This window comes from Phascolarctos cinereus, unplaced genomic scaffold (assembly GCF_003287225.1).
Source record: "Phascolarctos cinereus isolate Bilbo 61053 unplaced genomic scaffold, phaCin_HiC Scaffold_9;HRSCAF=440, whole genome shotgun sequence".
Classification (NCBI taxonomy): Eukaryota; Metazoa; Chordata; class Mammalia; order Diprotodontia; family Phascolarctidae; genus Phascolarctos; species Phascolarctos cinereus.
In genome coordinates, this window is record NW_027556402.1 from 37,745,874 (window position 1) to 37,754,794 (window position 8,921).

Sequence of the window (8,921 nt, forward strand, 5' to 3'; positions counted from 1 at the left end):
AATTCATTCAAATTCACCTGTATCCCCTGTCTATGTATATTCCTTCTAACTGCACTATTGATGGTATGATTTTTTAAGAATTACAAGTACCATCTTCTCATGCAGGGATATAAACAGTTTAGCTGCATTGAGTGCCTTATGTCTTCTTTTCCTTTTTTTTACTTTTCAGGCTTTTCTTGGGTCTTGATTTTGGAGATCAAAATTTTTGTTCCAATTCTGGTCTTCCTATGAAATTTTGCTATCCTTCTTTTTCATTGAAGGATAATTTATTTTCCCTTGAAGTATTATGCTTAATTTCACTGGGTAGGTGATTCTTGGTTGTAGTCCTAGCTCAGGGATGGAGAACCTGCAGCCTGGAGGCCACATTTGTTCTGTGAAGTTTGGATTCAGTCAAAGGGCTGCACTTGAAGACCTAGAGGGCCACATGTGGCCTCGATTTGAAGGTTCCCCACCCCTGTGCCTTCCAGAATATGATGTTCCATGACCTCTGATTTTTTAATGTTGCAGCTGCTAAGTCCTATGTAATCCTGATGGTGGCTCCCTGATATTTAAATCGTTTCTGGCCACTTGTAGCATTTTTATGTTATCCTGGTAGTTCTGAAATTTGGTATTTGTAATTTTTATTTTGGGATTTTTTTCCTGGGTTGATTGGTGGATTCTTTTATTGCCTATTTTGCCCTCTGGTTCCAGGCTATCAGGGCAGTTTTCTTGATAATTTCTTGAAAGATGCTTTCAGGTCATCCTTTTGATTATGGTTTTCAGGTAGTCCAATGATTTTGAGATTATCTCTCCTAGATCTATTTTCCAGGTCAATTGTTTTTCCCATGAGGTATTTTACATTTTCTTTTTTTTTTAATTCTTTGGATTTTGTTTGATTGATTCTTGATGTTTCATAGAGTCATTAGGTTCCACTTGCTTAAGTCCACCTTTTAAGGAATTATTTTCCTCAGTTAGCTTTTGTATCTTCTTTTCCATTTGACCAATTCTAATTTTTAAGCAGTTGGTTTTTTTTCAAGCTGCTGACTTTTTTAAAAATTCTCTTGCATTACTGTCATTTCTTTTCCCAATTTTTCTTCTACCTCTCTTCTTTAATTTTTAAGCTCCTTTTTGAGCTCTTCCATGAGTTCTTTCTGGGCTTGATACCATTTGCCATTTTTCTTGTGGGTTTTGCCCATAGATGTTTCGACATTGTGGTCCTGTTCTGAGTTTGTGTCTTGGTCTTCCCTGTCACCATTATAACTTTCTGTGGTCAGATCCTTTTTTTATTATTTTTGCTCATCTTTTTTGGTCTTTTTCCCTACCTTTAAATTTGAACTGTACTCCAGGGGTGGAAGGGGTCCAGTATCAGGCTTCTTATGCCAGGGGCTGCAGGCCCTGGCTGTTTTCCTGGCGCTGCACTGATGTTGCCCTGGGGCCCATGCGGGATCCTCATGTATGGTGTTGCACTGAGGGGAGAGGTAAAGGGTGGCTGGTAATACTGGAGGCCATAGGGGTCTGGCCACTTACCTGGTGGTCAGCTGGGATCCCAATGCTGCTTATTGGTCCCATTGTTGATGTCTACCTCTTTGCACAAGGCTATGCTGAAGCATGTGGTAGTTCTGAGAGTTAGCATCTGCCCATAGCCCTGGCAATGCTGAGGCATGTGATGGTCTTGACATTTGTCTGCTCACCCACACTGGGGCTCAGTACTTTTCACAGGTTTTCTAACACCTCTCTTGCTACTGGCTTCCAGGGATGTTTCCTGTCTTGGACTGCAATCCCCTTTTACCAGAATGAGATAGAACTTTCCTGACAACCTTCCAAATTTCTTCTGCTAAAACTTTGTTTCTCTCAGTGTCTTTGCTGATTCTACCATTCCAGGATTTGTTTGGGGGCATTATTTTATGCTTGTTTGGAGGTGAGTATAGGACTGTTATGGCAATTTCCTCCTTAGTCTGCCATCTTGGTTCCCAAAAATCTCAAATCAATATATTTATATTATATGTAGTAAGAATGATAGAATTTATGTGATCCACTTCTTTGAGTAGCTTGTCATTCGAAACAAAACTGATCATTGGAAGAGAATATCACATTTAGATGACAATAGCTAACTTCATATTTCTAAAGAATATAAAAACTGTTTGATGCCTTTTAACTTCTTTGTTGTTTCCTCAATTCTTCCATCACTATAAAAGTGGACAGAGCCAATAAGAGTGAGAATTATGGTTCAATTTTCCTTTGTTTCATGAGCTAACAAATTTATGAATTAATCTTTTTCCAATCAGAGATCATCAACAAATCTTCCCTGTGTATACAAAGATATAGAAAGAGTGCCAAATTTAGTTATAATTAGGGACTATAAGGGAAAACACGTGTCCTGCTAAAAATAAGGAACTGAATTAAAATGTATTATGCTTCAAATAGACCAAAAACTGAGAGGTAGGTAAGTATTATCTCAGACAAGACAAGAGGAAAAAAATAGACTTGACAAAAGGATAAATCAGGAAATTACATTATGCTAAAAAGTAACATAGACTATAATTAATGTCAATATTTAACATGTTCATCAAGTGGAATATCATCTAAGTGCTTTAAGGGAAAAAAATTAAAATAGTAGCAGAAATTGAAATATATCCCTTCCAAGAAAGGAGATATATAGAATATTAGAAAACTAAGATATGATAGACTTCTGGAAATTATTGAAGGGGAGTATAAAAGAGTATACATACTTCATAGCTTTATGTAGAACCATTTTTAAAAACTGACCGTTAATTAGAGCATAAAAACTCACAAAATTTGAGGGGAAAATCTTATTTGACTGGTTAAGTTAAAAAAAAAACTCACACTCAAAAAAGGGTCCCTAAAGAAAGGATTAAAAATTAATAGACATAAAATAATTTAATGCTAAAGAATGAATGAGTCAAAGATCAAATCATATAGATAATTTCATTAGACACAATGACAACAATGAGACAAATTTTGGGGGATATAGCATAAGCTATTATTAGGATAAATTTTGTACCTAAAATCATTCATAAACAAGAGAAGGAAACATAATTAAATTAAGTCTAAAACTAATTTTTTTTAAATTTAAAAATTTAAGACATGAATTTTAAACAACCAAAGAGAAGTTTTGAAATTTTAGTTGAGGATTAATAAAATTGAGGGCAAAAATCTGTTGATTTAATTTTTAAAAGAGGCTGGCATCTATTTTTAAAATAAACAAAATATATAAATCATTAGTTAATTTGTTTTTGAAGAGGAAAAACAAATCACCAATATTTAAAATTAAAATTTAAAAGGAATTAGGGCAAAATAAAGAAAATTATTAGAAACTATTTTGCTCAATTATATGATGATGAAACCAATAACTTAAATTATATAGATGCATACTTAAAAATTTTAAATGTCCTGATTAACAGAACAAACAAGAAATAAAGTGTTTATGTAACCCAATCTCAGAAATAGGAATAGAACAAGACGCAGTGTGTTCCAAAAGGATGAAATAAGAAAAAAAAAACAGTAGAGCTGGATATCAAGCAAATTCTATCAAATCTTCAAACAACAGTTAATTTCAATATTGCATAAACTATTGGGGGGGGAGAAAAAAAGGAGTCCTACTAAATTCCTTCTATAATACAAATAGGATCTTGGTACTTAAAAAAAAGGAGAATTCAAAATAGAAAGAAGACCAGAGACCAATACCCCTAATAAACTTTGGTGTAAACATTTTATATAAAGATTGTACCCTATGATGAGATGGGTTTTATACCAGGAATGCAAGGTTGGTTCAGTATTTGAAAAAACTATCAATGTGACACTATATTAATAACAAAAACAAGGAAAATCTTCAAATTATATCAATGGATTTGGAAAAAGCTTTTGATGATATAACAAACTTGTTTGTTAAAAACACTAGAAAACATTACAAATAAATGGCTAATTTTTCTAGGAGTTGGTTTTGTGAAAAAAAATGAAAAAATAGATAAACCATTGGTTAATATGATTTTAAAAAGAGAGAAGAAAATAATCACTAGTATGAAAAATTAAAAGGGTGAATACGCTACTAATGTAGGTGAAATGAAAGCAATTATTAGAAATTATTTTGCCCAGTTATATGCCAATAAATTTAACAATTTAAGTGAAATGAAGAATATTTACAAAAATATATACTGTCCAGATCAATAGAAGAGGAAATAGAACATCAAAATAAACCTATTTTAGAAAAAGTAATTGAACTGGCCATAAATGAGCTTTCAAAAAAAAAAAAGCAACAGGACCAGATGGATTTAAAAGTGAATCTACCAAACATTTAAAGATCAACTAATTCCACTATTAAATAAATTATTTTGAATACTAGGCAAAGAAGTAATCCTACCAAACTCCTTTTATGAAGCAAATAAGGTTCTGATACCTACACCAGGAAGAGCAAAAACAGAGAAAGAAAAGGATATACCAATTTCACTAATGAATATTAATGCAAAAATCCTAAATGAAATACTAGCTAGGAGACTACAACAATATATCATAAAGTTTACATATTGTGACCAAATGGGATTTATACTAAGAATGTGGGGCTGGTTCAATATAAGGAAAACTATAGGCACAATTGATTATGTCGATAGCAAGAGTAACAAAAATCATGATTATATCAATAGATAGAGAAAAAGCTTTTGATGCAATGTCATTTCTATTAAAAAAAGACTTGAAAGCATAGGTATAAATGGATTTTTCCTTCAAATGAGGAGCATCTACCTAAAATGATCAGCAAGCTTTATTTGTAATGAAGTTAAGCTAGAAGTCTTCCCAGTAAGATCAAGAGTGAAATAAGGATACCTATAATCACCATCATTATTTGATATTGTAATAGAAATGCTAGCAGTGGCAAAAAGAGAAGAAGAAAAAGAAATTGAAGGAATCAGAATGGGCAATGAGGTAATAAAATAATCTCTTTTTGCAGACAATATAATGGTTTATTTGGAAAATCCTAGAGCTTAAATTAAAAAACTAACTGAAATAATTAATAATTTTAGGAAAGTATCATGATATAAAATAAACCTATATAAATCATCAGCATTTCTATATATAACAAATATAATAACACCCTATAAGAAGAGGTGGTAAGAGATAGTTCCTTTAAAATATTCATAGCCAATATAAAATACCTGGAAGTATAGCTGCCAAGATAAACCCAGGAACTATGTAATCATAATTATAAAATACTTTTTGGAAAAATAAAGTCAGATATTAATAACTGGAGAAATAGCAATTATCCATGAGTGGGCCAAGCCAATATAATAAAATTGACCATTCTACACAAATTAATCTACTTATTTGGTGCCACCCATGAAGTACCAAAAATTATTGTATGGAGTTAGAAAAAATACTAACAAAATTCATTTGGAAGATCAAACGGTCAAGAATATTATAGGAATTAATGAAAAATGTAAAGGCAAGCATTTTAGCAGTCACAGATGTGGTAATTATCAAAACTATCTGGTACAGGCTAAGAAATAAAATGGTGGATCAGTGGAATAGAGTAGATTTACAATACACAATAGGAAATTATTAGAGTAACCTCTATGTTTGATAAACGTAAATTTTTAAGCTTTGAGGATAAGAATTCACTGGTAAAAACTGTTGGGAAAACTAGAAAATAGTTTGGTAGAAAATAGAATAGACCAAAATTAGGTCAAAATTAATATATGACCTGGACATAAAGGGACATATCATAAGTATCTTAAAGGAATATAGAACATGTTACCTATCAGATTTATGGATGGGAAAAGAATTTATGAATAAACAAGCAATATAAAGCATAATAAGACATAAAATGGATAATTGTGATTGATTAATAAGTTTTTGTAAGTAAACCCAAGCAGCCAAGATTAGAAAGAGAACAGAAAATTTGGGAAATTTTTATAGACAATTTCTTGGACAAAGGCGTTATATGTCAAATATACAGAGAACTTTGTTAATTTACAAGAGTATGAGTCATTCCCTAATTGATAAATGGTCAAAGAATATGTACAGGAAGTTTGGGGAGTAAGAAATCAGAATTATACATAGTCATATGAAAAAATGCTCCAAATGTTCATTAATTAGAGAAATGCAAATTAAAATGACTTTCAGACACCATCTCATATCTTTCAGATTGGCTAAAATGATAAAAGGGAAAAATGACAAATGTTGGAGAGGATGAGGAAAAATTAGGACACTAATACCAGGTTGTTAGAACTGTGAACTGATCCAATCATTTTGGAGAACAATCTGTAATTATGTCCAAAGAGTTATAAAACTATGTATATCCTTTGACCCAGCAATTAGGTCTGTTTCCCAAGGTGATCAGGGAAAAAGGAAAAGAACCTATATTGTATAAGATGTTTTAGCAGATCTATTTGTAGTGGCAAAGAACTGGAAGTTGGGGGAATGCCCGTAAATTGGGAAATGGCTGAATAAGTTTTTATATGTGATTGTGATCAAATACTACTGTGCTATAAGAAATGATGAGCAGGTTGATTTCAGGAAAAGATGAATTAATGAAGAGTGAAATGAGCAGAAGCAAGATAATGCTGTATACAGTAACAGCAATATTGTTTGAAGAATAACTGTGAATGACTAAGCTATTTTGAGCAAGATGAAATTTAAATCAACTAAAATGAACCTATGAAGGAAGATGCTCTCCATTTCTAGAGAAATAATTGATATATAGAACTACATATTGTATAGTTTCACTTCATATATATATATATATATATATATATATATATATACATATATATCAGCATTAAATTCTGGCCTTCTGTAGTGGAGGATTGAGAGGGATGAAGATAAATAGCTTGGAACCCAAATGTAACAAAAATAACTTTAAAAAGATAAATGAAAAGAAAGAAATGACTTATTCTTTAGTAAAAGGACTATCTTTCTGAACCAAAAGCCACCTAATAGCTTAAAACTTCACTAATTCTTTTGGGACATGCTGTATGGAATAAATTTGAGTCCTTTCCAATAAGATCAGAGGCAAGGCTAGAATGTCCATTATCACTACTGGTATTTTGCATCATTCTAAAAATGCTAGCAATAGCAATTATACAAGAAAATTGTTGATGACAACTATTGACAAAAAAAATAAAATTATGCTTTTGGAAAGTGATAGGATAATTTACTCAAAAAGTATTAGAGAACCAAATAAGAATTAATTGAATTTAATAATCAGCATAGTTACATGATATAAAATAAATATAAAACAAAATATATCATCAGCATTTTTGTATGTTATGGAAAAATCCAGCAGGAAGAGTTATAAAGAGAAATTCCATTAAAATTAACTACAAGATGAAGATTGGCAAAGTTGAAAAAAAATGAAAATGGCAACCATTAGAGAGTCTATGGGGGAATAAGGCATATCAGTAGAATTGTGAATTGGTCCAACTAGTATGGAAAACAATTTGAAATGATGCTGAAGATATTATTAAACTAAAAATGCTTTGACCCACAGATATTACTACAAGGCATACTCAAAGACATCAAGGAAAGAGGAAAATTAGAGAGGATGAGGAGGAAGAAGAGAAGGAGGAGTAGGAGGAGAGAAAGAGAGAGACGGGGGGGCATCCATTCATTTATTTTCATTTATTTACTTATTTATAGCAGCACTTTGGAGGTGGCAAAGAATTGGAAGCTAAGGGCATGTCCGTCAATTACAGAATGGCTTACATTATGGTATATGAATGCAATGGAATAAAATCATGCCACCTAAGAAACTATGAAAGAGATGGTTTCAGTAAAACTTAGGAAGATGTGCTTATATTAACTGATGCAGAGTGAAGTGAATAGCATCAGTAGAAATATTTCTATAATAACAATACTTTAAAAATAAATAACTTTGAAAGACTTTAGAACTAATCGACAAAATGACCAACCATGATTCCAGAAGACTGATGATGAAGAATACTATCTATTCCCTGGCAGAGGATTCTGATTTCAGGATGAGACATAGCTAGTGTAGGAATTTGTTTTCTTTGCTATCCATATCCATATTATGAAAGTTTTGTTTTTCTTTTTTTTTTAATGAAGAAGTGAAAGGGAAAAAAAATAGATTTTTGTTAGTTAAAGAATAATTTTTAAAAATAGCTTTCTTGCAACCTCCTGGTAATACAGCTTCTCCATATTAGCTAGGCTAATCCTGAGAAGGTAGATGTTGTTTGTCGCCAAGACCATAAAGCTTTTACAAGCTGGTAGAACCTGACTAGGCTTGTGCTTCCCTTGCATAGTCTTCAACTGCCCAGGGTCTAGAGAAGGACTTTTGTGGAAGACAAATTCATGTGATAATAATTAATAGCAATAATGATAATAGCAATAACCATGCCCATTTGTATAAAAATTTAATGTTTGCAAAGCACTTTGTAAATATTATCTCATTTCATCCTCATAATTACACTGTGAAGTAGGTACTATCATTATTATTCCCATTTTATAGATGAGGAAACTAAGGCATACAGAATTTCAGTGACATGCTCGGGATCACACAACTAATAAGTGCCTGTGACTGGATTTGACTCAAGTCTACATTATCCCGGGTCTGACATTCTATTTACCATATTAACTAGCTGCTAGTAACTATGTGACTACAGTTTCTTTTTTTAAATATGCTAGTAGAGTTGAGTAATGGGATATTATGGTTAATTGAATTTTCTGGTTAGATAAGTTTTACAGAAAATTTTTTTTGAACTCTTGTCTCTGAAAATATTTCTAAAATGCCTTTGTTGACTTTCCTGACTTGGTATACTGAATTCAACAAAATCTTTTAATGTTTGCACAAGTTCTTAATGACATAATTTCATAATGGCTTTATAAAATAATATACATGTGGAATAAATGAGAATTTGGATTAAATAGATACTGTCTCAAAATCTTACCCTCTACATATATTTCAATATCAATTT